Source organism: Abrus precatorius, unplaced genomic scaffold (assembly GCF_003935025.1).
Source record: "Abrus precatorius isolate BTA unplaced genomic scaffold, Abrus_2018 Scaffold3, whole genome shotgun sequence".
Classification (NCBI taxonomy): domain Eukaryota; kingdom Viridiplantae; phylum Streptophyta; class Magnoliopsida; order Fabales; family Fabaceae; genus Abrus; species Abrus precatorius.
Window position 1 is genome coordinate 23,168,133 of NW_020874373.1, and position 16,801 is coordinate 23,184,933.

General features: G+C 37.0%; 1 non-coding gene across 1 annotated transcript; it reads left to right on the forward strand.

Annotated features, from left to right (window-relative positions):
- Positions 1-15,709: 15,709 nt before the first annotated feature.
- Positions 15,710-15,814, forward strand: LOC113864065. Its single transcript, XR_003504670.1, has one exon. It is a non-coding gene; the product is annotated as a small nucleolar RNA R71 (small nucleolar RNA).
- Positions 15,815-16,801: the final 987 nt, after the last annotated feature.

Genomic DNA, 16,801 nt, shown 5'->3' on the forward strand with positions numbered 1-16,801 from the left:
AACATTCATTCCTCACTAGACAACCTTCCCTTCTCATTTTCTCTTTGTTCTTTCACCTTCTTCCTTTAGAGAAAAGCTTATCAAAGCCAAGCTCTTTCCCAATCCAAGTGGGAATATTCATTAAGTACGGATCTAGGTGAGTTCTTGGGACTTAGTTCTCCTATTCTACTCCCTGTTTCTTGATTTTCTTCCTCAAGAGTCTTCTATTTTGTGATCTTAAAGAGATCTTAGACCATTGGGTCTTGTTTTCTCGTTGGGACTCACAAAGATTCAAAACTAAGAAAACCCATTTTAGGTAAGGAGAGCTTACTTGAGTTGACTTTGTTCATTTGATAGATGCCAAGATATTTATATAGATAACTTTGGTTTAGCTAAAAATATTTTGTTGTATGAGCAAACCTTAGGTTAGAACCTAGAATATGTATGGCTGACTAGATTTCTCTGTTGTTTGATGATTGGTTGGAATGCTATGGTAGAAAATGGTATGTTGAAATATTTGATTAATGTTGTGAACTGTTTAGTTTGTTTATGAAAATATATACATGGTTGTGCTGCTGAGGGTAAATGAAAGTATATATGTAGCTGTATCACTGAAGCTGATAATATATATAAATATATAGCGATGCTGCATCATATTATTTTTTGATCATTTTAGAGTCGAGTTACATGTTTAGGTAGTTAGACATGTAATGATAGAGATGCTGAGTCATGTTGTGTCTGGATGCAGACACTGAGATGGGTCACTTTCAAACTAGGAACAGTTCCTTCTGGAATACTTAGGCTATGAAACCAGTTGGGACTGAAATGTTACAATTACATTAGATGGATTGGGAATGAGCTAAACAATTTTTGTTGAATTGCTGAGAATTGTATAAGCTGTATATATATTTCTAATATTATCATATTTTATAGTTATGATTGTTGTTTATATAAGCTCACCTTTGAATTTTTATTTGTACAAGTATGTGTGCTGAAATGACCGTATAGTGGTACATAAGTAGAAGTAACAGGTGATGCGTCTACTCCCTATGCTGGACAGTCTGGCTGAGGGATATCTTGAGTTTAACATGCCTTTTTGGAAGAGTTGTAGTCTAGATTACTTGGCTAGAATTTTCTAGACATGTAATTTTGTTTATAATTTGTATCTTGAGCTCCATGCAGAATCATTGTTGTAAATATGTATACTCTTATATAATTTTTGGATTATATGAAAATGCCCTCGAAGCTTTATTATTCTGTTGATTTGGAAAGTTATATTATTTGTACTGTACGTGTATTGTCTCATAAATAAATTTGAATTAGGAGCAGCAATTCAGGATGTCATTGATCCTTTACAAAAAAGGGTCATGACATTAGATATGATATTGTATTTATTCATTGAAATGCTCATATTGTATGGATAATATGTGAATGACCTAATTGTGGAATTTGTATGTTGAATGTTAAGTGAGGTGGACTTAGCCCGGAAGTGCTTTACTACGCACGATCTTATGAGTGGAGAATGAAAGGATTACTGGGATGAGTATAAGAATTGAATATTGATGAATCCATATTTTTACTGATATTTTAGCATAATTCTAGCTCATTTAATAAGGAAAATATATGAAGAAAGCAAAAAAACTCAGAAAAAGAGAATGATTGAAAGTTTTATTTCAATTTGTAGTTATTTTTGCATTTGTAGAATTTATGCTTAGTTCTTAAGGAATTTATCTTGTTTTTGAAGGAATAATATGAGCAAAAGTCACGGAAATGGATTATCAATGGAAAGGAAGAGGAAGAATGGCAATGTTGGACTCCATAATACAAGAATTATGGGATGCAGGCTGGGCGTGATCACTATTGTTAGTGAAAGTGATCATTCCAGAGCCTAAATGAGAAGAGGAGCCTGTGCGTAATCACTTTTATTTACAAGAGTGAGCGTTGCCAGTGTGCGTTATCACTTTCGCCAACGAAAGTGAACGTTCCAGAGAGACTTCATTCCTGATGAGCTGCGCGTTGTCACTTTCGCCAACGAAAGTGAGCGTTCCAGAGGCACTTGTATCAGGACAGCTTGCGCGTGGTTACTATTACTCACGAAAGTGATCACGCGCAGCCCTCGACCTCCTGCGTTGCCACTCTTATGAATTAAAGTGAATGTTCCAGAGAAGCCTTCAACTCTGCAAGTTGCGTGTGGTTACTCTTGCTCTTGAAAGTGAACACGCGCACTACATAAAGCTTCTGCGTGGTTACTCTTGTGAAGAAAAGTGACAACGCGCAGAACTGGGGTTTCTATAAATACATGATTGAAGCGCGAAACTAGGGGTCTTTTGCTCATTTTCTGTTTTGTTAGTTAGATTCTCGTTGAGAGAGAGTGGAGAGAAGATTGGGGTCGAAGCTTGAAGCTCCAAGAAGAGGGATCGGATTGGAGCTCGTGGCCATGACTGCTCTACATTCTTCTTCATCTTCTTCTTCTTCTTTCTCTGTTTTTGTTGCAATGTGTGCTTAATTTCCCATAGTTAGGGGGTTTATGGAACTCGAATTGATGTATTGATTCGACTTTATCTTCTGAACTTTAAGTTCTTGGATTAATTGAGTTGTTAATTCTGCTTTTCATGCAATCTTTGAATGGAAATTCATTTGATTAATCAAGAGGAATCTTTACCAATGGGAATTGGATTGTTTGCTCTGATCTGAATTGGCAACCAGAGTTTAGGGATTTCTTAGGGATAAGGAGACCTAATTCTGCAATCTTATAGTTCTAATTCTTAATGCAACCTGAAATTGAATCTCACCTAAGGGATTAGGGAGGTTTAGTGGATTGTTAGGGTCAATGAGTTAAGGAATTAACCTTTGGCTAGGTATATGTGAAACTAATTGTCAATTATTCAATTGCTTGAATGTTCAAAGGATTTAATTGGATTGATATTGATATTCTTGTGAAGTAAATTCCTAACTATCCTTCATTGCTATTTCATTTCATCACAAATCTTATACTCTGTTTTTCTGCAAGTTCTTTACTTTTGATTGCTCTGATTATTGCTTTTATATGATACAACTCTCTTCCCAAATTCGTATGGCTCAAATGGTTATTTTTCTGTGAAGTGATAATTGAGTTCCTAATTCCCTATGGAGACGATACTCGGATATTAAATTTACTCATTACTTGCTGCAATCCTAGTGCACTTGCTAGTGTTTAGATTGCAAACAACAAATATGTAATGGATCTAGTATGACTAGTTACAGAGATACACTAGAAGTATAGAGTCTGGAGACAATGGGGAATCTAGGCAAAAAAATATAGGGTACTGAGTGACATTCGCATATGTGTACACACTCTTTCTGAGAGTGAATGCGTAACATGGCCTCACACTTATATTCTGGCTAGACTCTTTACTATACCTTTGCTAAGGGGGCCATTATTGTATACGCTGTATCCATGTACATGGGCTAACCAACGACTGATGATCGAGCTTTCTCATGTTGTGTTTAAACGATTTATCGCAAATCCTCATCAAAATTTAAACAAATTATTGTAGTACTAGGGTTACTCTAGATTGTCTCCCGTGAACATTGGCTATTAATCTTCATTAAACATGTTGAAGGCATTAATTGAACAAACAATTAAAATGGGGGATTTTGTGGTTTCAAATAAAAATAAAGAGCAACGAGCAAACAAGTTTAATTAATTCAAACAATAGAAAACAGTAATCCTTAGTTCATCCACAAAGATTTTATCCTCATTCCACTCAAGATTTAACATTCATCCTCTCTCCCATGAATTAGGTTAATTTAACAAGCGAAAATCAACCTTATTGTCCTAACGAAATTACGCAATTTGCTAGGCTCTAATCTCTCATCCCAAAGTTACGCAACCTTAGAATTAAACCTAGGATTAAGCAATCCCTAGTTTAGAATCTCCTTAAAACAAATTAGGGTTAATTAAGCAATATCCCCCTCATTCACCATTAATTCAATTCAAGAGACAAGGAAGAAGTAATTCATGAGAAGAAAGAAATTATATTATCATTAAAATGAAGGAACTCAAGAATCCGTGCGAACTTACTAAGGATTACACAAATTTAGCCCTCCATGGAAATGGGGCTCAAAAACGCAGTTGGGAAATGCAGAAAACTCATTAACATTAATGTAAAAGCAAGAGAAAATGAGAAACCAAACCCTAGGTTGGACCCTTGGCTGTCACCCAAGGTTGTCCTAAGCTCTGGAAAATGTCCTAAATTTAGTAAAGAAGATAAAAGGTTCGAAAAATGTAAGAACTCTCCACTCTAATTTGGTAAAAATATATTTATACTAAAGCTAGCGCCCTCCAAAGTAATTACTTTCATTCTTTCATAGTAAACACGCGCAACATCGGTTGGATTTTTCCTTTCTGGAGTGATTACTATGGATGTTCATAGTAACCACGCACAACGCTGGGACATTTTGGACTCTCTGGAGTTGTCACTATGAACTTTGATAGTGACTACGCACAGCACCTTTAATTTTGCATGCTCTGGAGTGATTAGTATGAAATTTCATAGTAACCACGCACAAGTTTAGTGGATTCTGGGCTGTTGTAGTTGTCACTTTAAGCTTTGAAAGTGATCACTTTGGTCCTTTTGCTGGAAGTGGCTTGTTGTAGTTGTCACTATCAATCTTGAAAGTAGTTACTTTCACCCCAAATTCCTCAAAATCCAATAATTCTTCAAAATAAGCTTGGGGATTCCTGCCACATTATTCAAATGATCAAAACATGTAAAATAAATTATATAAATCAATGTAAATTCACCAAAAACTAGGAAACCTATATTATTTAGCCTAATTGTAATATTCATCTTATTTACACTATCTAAGTCTATTCTTTTCTATAAAAAGTAATAAATGATGTATAAAAATTTAGTAAAATGTGGATTCATCACAACCCCAAACTTAAACTTTTGCTCAAAATTCAAGCAAACCAAAATTCAAGGACTTAAGTAAAAAGGGATGGACTTATCCAAAAAAAAATTTCTCAAAATTTTTCTGTTCCAATCTTTCAACTCTAATATACACTTCCTCCATTTCAAAATCATAGAATCATTCAACAAAGAAAGCACACTCATATCAATTAATTTTATGCAAAGTCCCATACAAGTGAAACAAAAATTTAACAAGGTTCATCATACTTCACACAATGCAAAGAAATTATCTAGCTCACAAGGTGGTGTTTCAATCTTCACTCGTCAGTGTTGCAGGCTAGGTATTTTCCCTCAATACATGCAAATTGCTCTACCCTACCATATGCTTGCCCATATTCTCAATCTCCTTTGCCTTAATACAATGATTTACCTATCAAAAGGACTTGGTTAGTCACAAATAGGGATAGGTAAGGTTTAATTTGATCAAGGAGAGTCAAAAGCTCAAGTGGGTTTTCAAGATAGGGGAATCCTTTTGAGTGAGTGAATACAACAATTAGAATGAAATGCATCAAATAAGGTAGCTTAAGAGGTTCAAGCATTTTTTTTCACCTTGTTTTTCATCATTTTTCATTATGTGAAGATCTCTTCAATCTCTTGGACCTTGCTTCGTTTTATTTTCTTTTTCTTTTTCATTCTTTCTTTTATGATTTCTTGGACTTTGGCAGCCACTCTTTTTTTTTTTTTCACATGTATTAGTAACATGTATGATGTCCACCACCCCAAACTTGAGAGGTTACTTGTCCTCAAGCAACTACTGTCAAAATCAACACCCCAAACTTAGTATTTGCATTCACTCTTGTTGTTACTCAAAAGAAATACGTTCTTGATGGGAGGAAAAATGTTTTGGCAAACTAAGTTTGGCAAAAGAAAGGGATGTAATGCAATAAGGTGCAAAGGTGGGCAATGGTGAGTGGGTGTGTGTATATAAAGGAGGCCTCAATCATCTAGATAAAAATTGCATAATGTATATTCAACTAAGAAATAGGGCAAGTTCTAGAAGATAGATGCAAAATTACATGGAACATACACACAGAAGGGAAATTTGGGGCTCAATTCTCTACCATGGTAAAAATAGTGATAAATATTTAACATCATGTGAGGATAATTCACCTTGCAAGAAAAGATATTTACAAAAGTAGAGTGTGTTCATGAATTGAATGAAAATTGCAGTAAGAGTCTAGAATTGGAATTACAAAATTGGATTCAATGAAAAAGAAAAAGAACAAAGATATATTTTTGTATTTTGATGTATAATTGTGCAAGAAATATGGGGTTAAGAGTATATGAAATAGAGGCAATGAACTTCACCCCCCTTTCATGAATGATAGTGCCTCAACTCATGCGCAACAAAAATTAATGCTTCTCTTAATGGAACTGAGGGCATTCTCTGCACAAAGAGACAATAAATTCAACACCAGAAGAACAAAATAACTCAAACTCAGATAATATATATATATATATGTATATATATATATATATATATATATATATATATATACAGCATAAAAGAGTTAAGTTGTTGTTCAGAGTAGAAGCAATAAAGGAAAATTAAAGGCAGGGAAAATAAATGGAAAAGTGTACTAATTACAAGGAAATTAGCAGAAAAAATATGTACAATGAAAGAGAAGGTTAAATAAATAACAGAAATAGAAATTTTAAGTTAAATTGCATCTTCATCAGAGCTGGAGGAGAGGTCATTATCAGCTGCATTAGTGTCGGTGTCCTCATCATTTTGCTCCTCTGCTGCTGCTGCTGGGTCTGGTACTTGCTCCCCCTCTGAGCTGCTATCTTCCTCTTCCTCCTCCTCTTCTGCTGTAGGTGTGAAAGGCGGAAGATCATTCTGAACAGTTGCTCTAAGATAACGGGGTGAGAAATTGGGGGCATAGTAGATCTGTTCAGCAGTCATCCCCACCTTCTTCCCTATGTTGAGCAACATAGTCTCTATGAAGGTCAGAGCAGCCTTCTGACCAACATGTATAGCATCTTGTCACAGAGCTATTTCCTTCAATTGGTCCTTCATGTTGGAAGGGAAGCCTTTCTTTCCTGCAGCTTAGGGAGGCATCTCTGGGGCTGAACTCTTCTTAGCTTTAAACAGCTTCTTCACCATAGCTGTGGTGATGCAGGGAGCTGCTCTGATTTTCTGCTGATATTCCCTCTTGGCCCTAGGTGCGTTCTTTCTGGGAGTGTTTGCCATTAATCTGCACATAGAAAAAGGGATAAATGAGTGATAGTGCAGAATTAACCATGTAGCAAGAATTCCACACTATTTGGAAATGAAAGAGAGAAAATGCAAGCAATTTATAGCACTGTTGTAGAAGAAAGTAGCTACTATGATGAATGAAAGTAGTTACTTTAGCAATAAAGCATGACAGAATACAGAGGTAGTGTGTGGGCATAATTTCACAGCAAATGTACATGAATAAGAGAAAATTGAGGCAAATCAGAGTAGTTCTGCATACAAAAGTAACTATGCTAGTTGATAGTAACTACTTTACCAGTGACAGAACAGACATTTAGGCACATGCAGAATGATCACTATGAAGTGAATTATGCCATTTTTTGCAATATTGAAATGATAAAAGTGGCCACTATGATTTCAGTGAAGCTTAGCAGCATGAAAATAGCATGTAGACACATAATACTTGCAAGTTCAAGCAACAAATTAGGTCCAATGTAGAAGGAAATAGTTTTCAGCCCAAAGTGATTACTATGTGTTGGCAGGTAATTACTATGACAGCAAAAACAGTTTCACAATGAACTCCATAATCCATGTGTTTAAAATGCAGAAAAGCACATGTCATATATTGAATCATGGTCTAAAAAAGAGGTTCATTTGATAGTAGTTGAATGTAAAATTTAAACACAGACTGCATTTGGATTCAACAAACTAATTACCAACTTCTGAATCAATCTGTGACATGTAATGTGCAGAGAACAACTATGCATAGGATGAATTCAACTAGATCAGCCAAGGTAAAAAGCATGTGCAGTAATATGGGCCTAATTTCAAATCAAATTTCTAGAATTCAGAACAAGGAGTGAGTGAAAATGTAATTAGATGGTAGTGCAACTGAATCAGATCAGCAATGAGTGTATGAAATGAGCAGAACACAATATATTCACAGAGAGTGGTTACTGAATGTTGATAGTGACTACGCCAGAGCAAAAACACTTCAAATTCACAGAGGAAAAATGCAAATTGATTTTCTAACCAGGGTTCAAGCATGTCAATTTGCACACACAAAATCAAATTAATCACCCTACTAACTTAAAATCATATAATTATCCCTGTAGAAATTGATTCTAACCAGTAATTTTAACTAAAATTGGTTCTAATAAAAAATCCCCAATTGAAAAATGAAGAACCCTAACGCAGAGAGTGAGGAAGAGGAAATTACTTGGATTAGAGTTCAAATCAAGTGCAAAAGTGCAGGAAAGTGACGTTCAAATGCAAGGAATTGAATTCAAGGGAATGGGTGCTTAAGAAATTTGAAGAAGAGTGAAAATTTCTCAGAAATGAAGAGTGAGAGTGAACGTGAAAGGAGCCTTATTTATATGAAAATGTTGGGCGTGGTTACTCTCAAGAATCATAGTAGACACGCGCAAGGGGTTTAGCAAAAATGGGGTGCGCATGGCTACTATGAACTTTCATAGTAATCACTCCAGAGGCGCCTTTCTCAGTTATTTCAAAAGAGGTTGCGCGTGGTTACTATGAACTTTCATAGTAACTACGCGCATCAAATGTTTAAAAATGGTTTCTGTAGTGGTTACTATGAAAGTTCAAAGTGACCACTACAAAGGCGCCCTTCATGTGTAATTTCCCACAGTGCTGCGTGTGACGACTCTAAACTTTCATAGTAGTTACGCGCAGACCAATGAATTTAAAAGCCTTCAAAGTGGTCACTATGAAAATTGAAAGTGAGAACTACAGAGAATAAAGTCACATACTGATGAATCCATATTTTTACTGATATTTTAGCATAATTCTAACACAATTAATAAGAAAAATATATGAAGAAAGCAGAAAAACTCAGAAAAAAAAGAAGAAGGAATTGAAGTTTGTTTACACATGTAGTTATTTTAGCATTTGTAGAAATTTTTCTTAGAAATTAAGTTTTTAATCTTGTTTTTGAAGGAATAAATTGAGCAAGGATCATGGAAATGGAGGCTTGAAGACAAGGAAGAAGAAAGAAGCAAGTCTGGACTCCAAAAACACAAGACCAAGAAAGTGCAAACTGGGCGTGATCACTATTGTCAGTAAAAGTGAGCGTTCCAGAGAGCCTTCAACCTGGCGAGTTGCGCGTAATCACTTTTATTCATAAGAGTGATCACGCGCAACCACTTGAACTCTGCGTAGTCACTTTTATCAGCAAGAGTGATAGTTCCAGAGAGCCTTCAATATCAGGAAAGTTGCGCGTGGTCACTTTTTCTCATAAAAGTGTTAACGCGCAACCATAAACCTTCTGCGTGGCTACTATTTCTCGTAAAAGTGATAACGTGCAAATCTGGGAAATTCTATAAATAACATAAACGTGTAGATTTTTCAGAGTTCAGTTTTATTTTTTCATTTTTCTGTTAGATCTCGTTGAGAGAGATTGAGAGAGAAGATTGGGGTCAAGTCTTGAAGCTTCCACAAAGAGGAATCGGATTGGAGCTTCTAGCCATGACTTCTTGGAGTTTTTCTTCTTCTCCTTCTTCTTTCTCTTTCTCTTCTCCCATGTCTGAGTAGTTTTCTTGTAGTTAGGGGTTTATGGAACTCGAATTGATGTATTAATTTGACTCTTGCTTCTGAATTTTGAGTTCTTGGATTAATTGAATTGTGAATTCTATTTTTCTTGCAATCTATGAATGGAAATTCATTTGATTCATCTTAGAGGGACAATTACCAATGGAAGTTGGATTTGCTTCTCCGATCTGAGTTAGCAATCAAAATTTGGGGATTTCTTAGGGATAAGGAGACCTAATTCTGCAATCTTAAGGTTCTAAGTCTTAATGCAACTTGGAATTGAACTTCACCTAAGGGATTAGGGTGGTTTAGTTGCTTGTTAGGGTCAATGAGTTAAGGAATTAACCTTTGGCTATTGCTATGCGAAACTGATTGTCAATTAACCAAGTTCTTGAATGTTCAGAGGCATAATTGAATTAATACTGATATTCTTGTGAAGTAAATTCCTAACTATTCTTCATTCCTATCTCATTTCATTACATACTCTATTTTTCTGCAAGTTCTTTGCTTTAATTGCTTTGGTTTACTGCTGTTATATGTTACAAATCTCATTCCAAAATTCGTATGGCTCAAATGGTTATAATTCTGTGAAGTGGTACTTGAAACCTAAATTCCCTGTGGAGACGATATTCTGATCTTAAATTTACTCATCACTTGCTGCAATCCTAGTGCACTTGCTAGTGTTAGATTGCGAACAACACATACCTTGGTAGAAAGTGACCACTATGGCTTGGGAAAGTGATTACCTTCATGGCAAACTTCAAAATTTTTTCTAAAGTGAATGCTTAGTACCATGGAAATGATTATTCCTCCTTCTCTAATTGGACTTCCATGAATATATGCATAAATGGAATCCAAATAAAGCAATTTTACCTCTATAAAAATTATGAACAAATCATCAATCAAATAATGAGTCAAGTGTTGAACAAAATGTTTATGCAGCATGAACTAAACAATATGACTAGTAACACAACTCAAATAAAGAATGCTTATTGAAATTAAAAGAGAACTAGAAAGTGCTATAAAAGCTGTGAGTTGTCTCTCACAAAGCGCTTCTTTAACGTCACTAGCTTGACGTTTTATGGAGCTCTCACTCCAAAATAATCAAAGAATCAAGAACAGCTGGAGGTTGATCTAGGAAAACTTCCTCCACATTAGCCTCAAGTGTAGGATTCCCATGGAAAGGCTTTAGGCGATGGTCATTCACTTTAAAAACCTTGTTTGTGAATTCACTTTTTACCTCCACTGCTCCATAGGGAGAAATAGAAGTCACAATGAAAGGTCCGATCTACCTAGATCTGAGTTTTCCAGGCATGAGCTTCAAACGAGAATTGAACAGCAAAACCTTTTGACCTATGAAAAACTCTTTCCTTGGTATTTTTCCATCATGAAAGGCCTTTATTTTCTCCTTATAAATTCTGGAGTTTTCATATGATTCAAGGCAAAGTTCTTCTAATTCTTGCAAGTGCAATTTCCTTTGTTCTCCAGCTTTGTCTATGTCCATATTGCAGGCTTGCACTGCCCAATAAGCACGATGTTCTACTTCTACTGGGAGGTGACAGACTTTTCCATAGACAATTCTGTAAGGTGACATTCCCAAAGGAGCCTTGTATGTTGTTCTATGAGCCCAAAGAGCATCATCAAGACGCTTGCTCCAGTCTTTCCTATTTGGCTAAACAATCATTTCCAAAATCTTCTTAATTTCTCTGTTGAAGAGCTCAGCCTGTCCATTGGTTTGGGGATGATAAGGGGTGGATACTTCGTTTACTACTCCATACTTTCTCAGTAAAGTCTCAATGGTTCTGTTGCAGAAGTGGGTACCCTGGTCACTAATCAAAGCTTGAGGTACTCCAAACCTACAAAATAAATAAGTACGCACAAAATCTGCAACCACTCTTGAATCATTAGTTCTTGTGGGCTTAGCCTCTATCCACTTAGAGACATAGTCCACAACAAGCAAAATATATAAGAAACCAAAGGAAGGAGGGAAAGGACCCATGAAGTCTATACCCCAAACGTCGAATACATCACAGTATAAAATGGATTGTTGAGGCATTTCATGCTTCAAGGTGATTACGCCTCCAGTTCTTTGGCATCTCTCACATGTAGAACACACTTGCCAAGAGTCCTTAAAGATTGCAGGCCAATAAAAACCTGCATCCAGTACTTTCCTTGCAGTCCTTTGGGGCCCAAGGTGGCCTCCTATAGTGGATGCATGGCAGAAATGCAAAACTGATGCAGTTTCTTCCTCAGGAATGCACCTCCTAATCACTTGATCACTACAGAACTTCCACAAATAGGGGTTATTCCAGAGGTAATGCTTGGCATCATTCTTGATCTTTTCCCTTTTACTCCTTGGTGCATCTGCTGGAAAAACTCCTGCAACTAAAAAGTTTACAATATCAGCAAACCAAGGCAACTTTGAAGTACATAACACTAATAGTTGCTCATCAGGGAAATCATCTTTTAGAGGAGTGAGTTTAGGGACTCCCTCTATCCTACTCAAATGATCTGCCACCAAATTTTGTGCTCCACTTCTATTCTTTATCTCTACATTAAATTCTTGAAGTATAAGCATCCACCTTATTAGCCTTGGCTTTGAATCTATCTTTTTCAAAAGGAACTTAAGAGCAGAATGATCAGTAAACACCACAACTTTTGACCTAGCAAGTATGATCTAAATTTATCTAAAGCAAATACTATGGCCAATAGTTCCTTTTTAGTTATGGTATAGTTACACTGTGTAGGATCCAAAGTCCTAGATGTATAATAAATGACATGTGGATCCTTACCAAACCGCTGTGCTAAGACAGCACCCACAGCAAAATTGGATGCGTCACACATGAGCTCAAATGGAAGTGTCCAGTTTAGTGGCTGAATGATGGGGGTTGTGGTCAAGGTTGTCTTTAGGCAATCAAACGCCTCTTTGCACTTGGCTCCAAACTCAAAATCAATATCTTTCTACAGTAACTTGGAGAGAGGAAGGGCTATATTGGAAAAATCCTTGATAAAGCGCCTGTAGAAACCTGTATGGCCAAGAAATGCACACACCTCTCGCACACAAGAGGGTTAAGAAAGTTGTGAAATGACATTAAGCTTAGCAAGATCTACCTCAATTCCCTTCTCAGATATTATATGACCTAAGACTACCCCTTGCCTAACCATAAAATGGCATTTCTCAAAGTTCAGAACAAGGTTAATCTCTATACATCTTTGTAAACTCTATCCAAGTTTCCTAAACATGTAGAAAATGATGACCCATATACAGTGAAGTCATCCATGAAGACTTCAATACAATGCTCAACCAAATCAGAAAATATGCTCAACATGCATCTTTGAAATGCACCAAGAGCATTGCAAAGCCCGAATGGCATTCTTCTATATGCAAATGTACAAATGGGCATGTAAAAGTGGTCTTCTCCTGATTCTCAGGAGCTATGCATATTTGAAAATAACCAGAGAATCCATTTAGGAAGCAGTAGTAAGACTTACCTGCCAGGCGCTCTGGCATCTGATCAATGAAAGGTAGAGGAAAGTGGTCTTTCCTGGTCGCCTGGTTGAGCCTCCTATAATCAATGCAGACTCTCCAACTGTTCTGCACTCTAGTTGACAAGAGCTCATCCTTCTCAGTCTTCACCACTGTAATCCCTGACTTTTTAGGCACCACCTGCACTGGGCTCACCCATGTGCTATCTGATATCGGGTAGATGATGTCTGTCAGGAGTAGCTTGGTGATCTCCTTCTTCACCACCTCCAATCTGATCGGATTTACCCTCCTCTGGGGCTGTCTTACTGTCTTGGATCCTTCTTCCAACAAAATCTGGTGCATGCACAGGGAAGGGCTGATTTTAGGGATGTCAGCCAAGGTGCATCCAATAGCCTTTTTATGCTTTCAAATCACATCAACCAACTGCTCCTCTTGGTCCTCATCAAGCTTAGTGGATATGATCACAGGGAGCTTCTCACCTGCTTCCAAATAAGCATATTTTAGATGCTCAGGCAAGGGTTTAAGCTCCAAGGTGGGAGGCTGCTCAACTGAAGGCAATGCTTTAGCACTTTCATTTGAAATGATCTCTGCAACATTTAAACCACAAGGGTTAGATTCAATTATACTTGTTGTACTCAATGAACCACATTCTATCCCTTTTGATTTTTCAATGTCATTAATGTCAGAAGTTGCAGAATCTAAATCCAGAAAATTAGCAATACAAATATCATACAAAGATGAATTAGTACAATATTCACAAATTTTAGTATCTATGGTATCTACACAATCAGAAAAATCAAAGAAAGAGTCTCCTAAAAATTCAACAAAACTATCATCTATCAAGCTATCAAGAACATTAATGTGGAAAACTGAATGCTCCTCAGGTGAGTGCTTCATAGCATCTAGTATGTTGAAGCGAACCACACTCTCTCCAAACTCCATAGTAAGAGCTCCAGCATGCACATCAATTTTGGTCCTGGCCATCTTTAAGAATGGCCTTCCCAAGATGATAGGTGCAGCTCCTTTTATTGGCTCTTCTTCTTGCATGTCCAAGATGTAAAAGTCAGCAGGAAAGATCAAGTTATTCACTCTCACTAGAACATCCTCCACAAGGCTAGCTGGATTAGTGGTGCTCCTATTTGCTAGCTGGATGATGACACATGTGGGCTGCAATGGTCCAAGAGACAAATATGTGAAGATAGATAAAGGCATAACATTAATAGATGCACCTAAATCAAGCATGGCATTATCTATCCTATTGTTGCCTATAATACAGGGAATAGTAAACGTCCCTGGATCTTTGCATTTCTCAGGCATGGAAGTTTTCTGCCTCTCAAAGAGGGCTGATACATTCCTCCCTATGTTCACTCTTTCATTACCCTTTAGTCGCCTTCTATAAGTGCACAAGTCCTTAAGGAATTTGGTGTACTTTGGGATTTGATTGATAGCATCTAACAAGGGGATATTGACTTCAACCTTTTTGAAAGTATCCAAAATTTCTTTGTCAACTCCTTCTTGCTTCTTGCTAGGCTGAACCATTCTTTGAGGGAAAGGAATAGAAATGGACCTCTCTTCTTTGTCTACCACTTTTGGTTGACATAGTGTGGGCATAGGTGCAGGCTGCTCTTGGCTCTTAACCTCTCCTCCTTCATCTTCTACAGGTAGAATGCAACTAGGATCTTTCTACTTAGGCATTTCTGGCTCTTGCATCACCTTACCAGATCTCAAGGTAATCGCACTCACATTCTTTGGGTTTGTTACAGTTTGTGCAGGGAGATTGCCTTAACCTTGAGATTGAAGTTGATTCAGGGATGAAGCAAGTTGACCCATTTGATTCTCTAAGGTCTTAATACTTGCTTGAGTCTATTGTTGGAAAGCCTGACTCTGTTGCTGGAAATTTAGATTATTCATAGTGAGTTGCTTCATATGGTCTTCCAAGGATGACTCACTCTTTTGAGGTGCAGGAGCTAGTGAAGAAGATGCTTATTGGTTGGTTGGCTAGAGCCTTGATGCTGTGCATTTCCTCCCTACCTTAAGTTAGGATGGTTCCTCCAACCGGGATTATATCTATTAGAAGATAAATCCTAGCTTTGTTGTTGCTGCGGCTGCTGAAAAGAAAATTTATTAGCATAAATATTAGCAGCATAAGCTTGAAGATTACCTTCCAAAGATTCAGTTTCTTGCAATGTGGGGCAACTATCAGTGAAGTGATCCGTAGATGAACAAATCCCATAAAGCATAGCTGGAATGGATGGAGGCGGAGGTGTATATGTAGCAGAATTCCTTTGGATGGATGCTAACTATTTTACCATAGAAGCCAACTCATCTAGCTTATGCTCCAGCTTGTGCGAATCTGAAGTTTGAATTTCATTGACACTCTTGGACATGATGGAATTTTGCCTTGTAGCAAACTGTTGAGAGTTTGTTGCCATATTCTTAATGAGGTTTCTAGTGGCAACGAGAGTCTTGTCAACTAGGGCTCCTCCGCTAGCTGCGTCGATCATACTCCTATCCTTTGGGTGTAAGCCCTCATAGAAGTATTGGATTAGAAGCTGGTCACTTATCTGATGATGGGGGCAGCTAGCACAAAGTCTCTTGAAACGCTCCTAATATTCATTCAAACTTTCCCTCTCCAGCTGCCTAATACCATATATTTCCTTTCTTATTGAGGCAGCCCTTGAGGCAGGGAAAATTTTTTCCAGGAACAATCTCTTGAGGGTGTCCCAACTTGTAATAGAGCTAGGTGGAAGATAATACAACCAATCTTTAGCCAAATCTATAAGAGAGAATGAAAAAGCCTTCAATTTCACATGCTCTTCAGGCACACCTTGTGGTCTCATTGTAGAGCAAACAATATGAAATTCCTTGAGGTGTTTATGTAGATCTTCACTTGCAAGACCATGAAATTTAGGCGAAAGATGGATTAGGCCAGTTTTAAGAACAAAAGGGGCATCCACATCTGGGTATTGGATACACAAAGTTTGGTAAGTCACGCCCGGGGCGGTAAGCTCCTTAAGTGTCAGGTCATTTCTTGCCATTTCTAAAGGTTTAGAATTTAAAGAATGCAGGGAAGAATATATGGAAGATGGAGAAGATTTGGCTAAAGATTGGCAACACACAAGAAATTAGAACAAAAATATGCAACACACAAGCACAAATTCTACAGAATTATGCAGTAAAAATATAGTAGAGTTTAGCAAACGAAAATGCAGTGTGGTAAACTAAATTGCAGAAATTAGAATTCACAAAATGTAGAAAACAGCAATTGGTTATACACAAATGCAAGATATCTCTACTTACCAATGAAACTACAACTATACTAAAGTATTCACAATGCAAAAGTTAAAAGAGAATTCACTAAACATGCTGAAAATGAAAATGAAAACAGAGCAAATAATATGTTTATGAAAAATCAACACCAATGTTCCCCGACAACGGCGCCAATTTGATGAGCGAACTTTCTCATGTTGTGTTTAAAAGATTTGTCGCATATCCTCATCAAAATTTAAACAAATTAATGTAGTACTAGGGTTACCCTAGATTGTCTCCCGTGAACGTTGGCTATTAATCTTCATTAAACATATTGAAGGCATTAATTGAACAAACAATTAAAATGAGGGTTTTCGCGGTTTCAAATCAAAATAAAGAGCAACG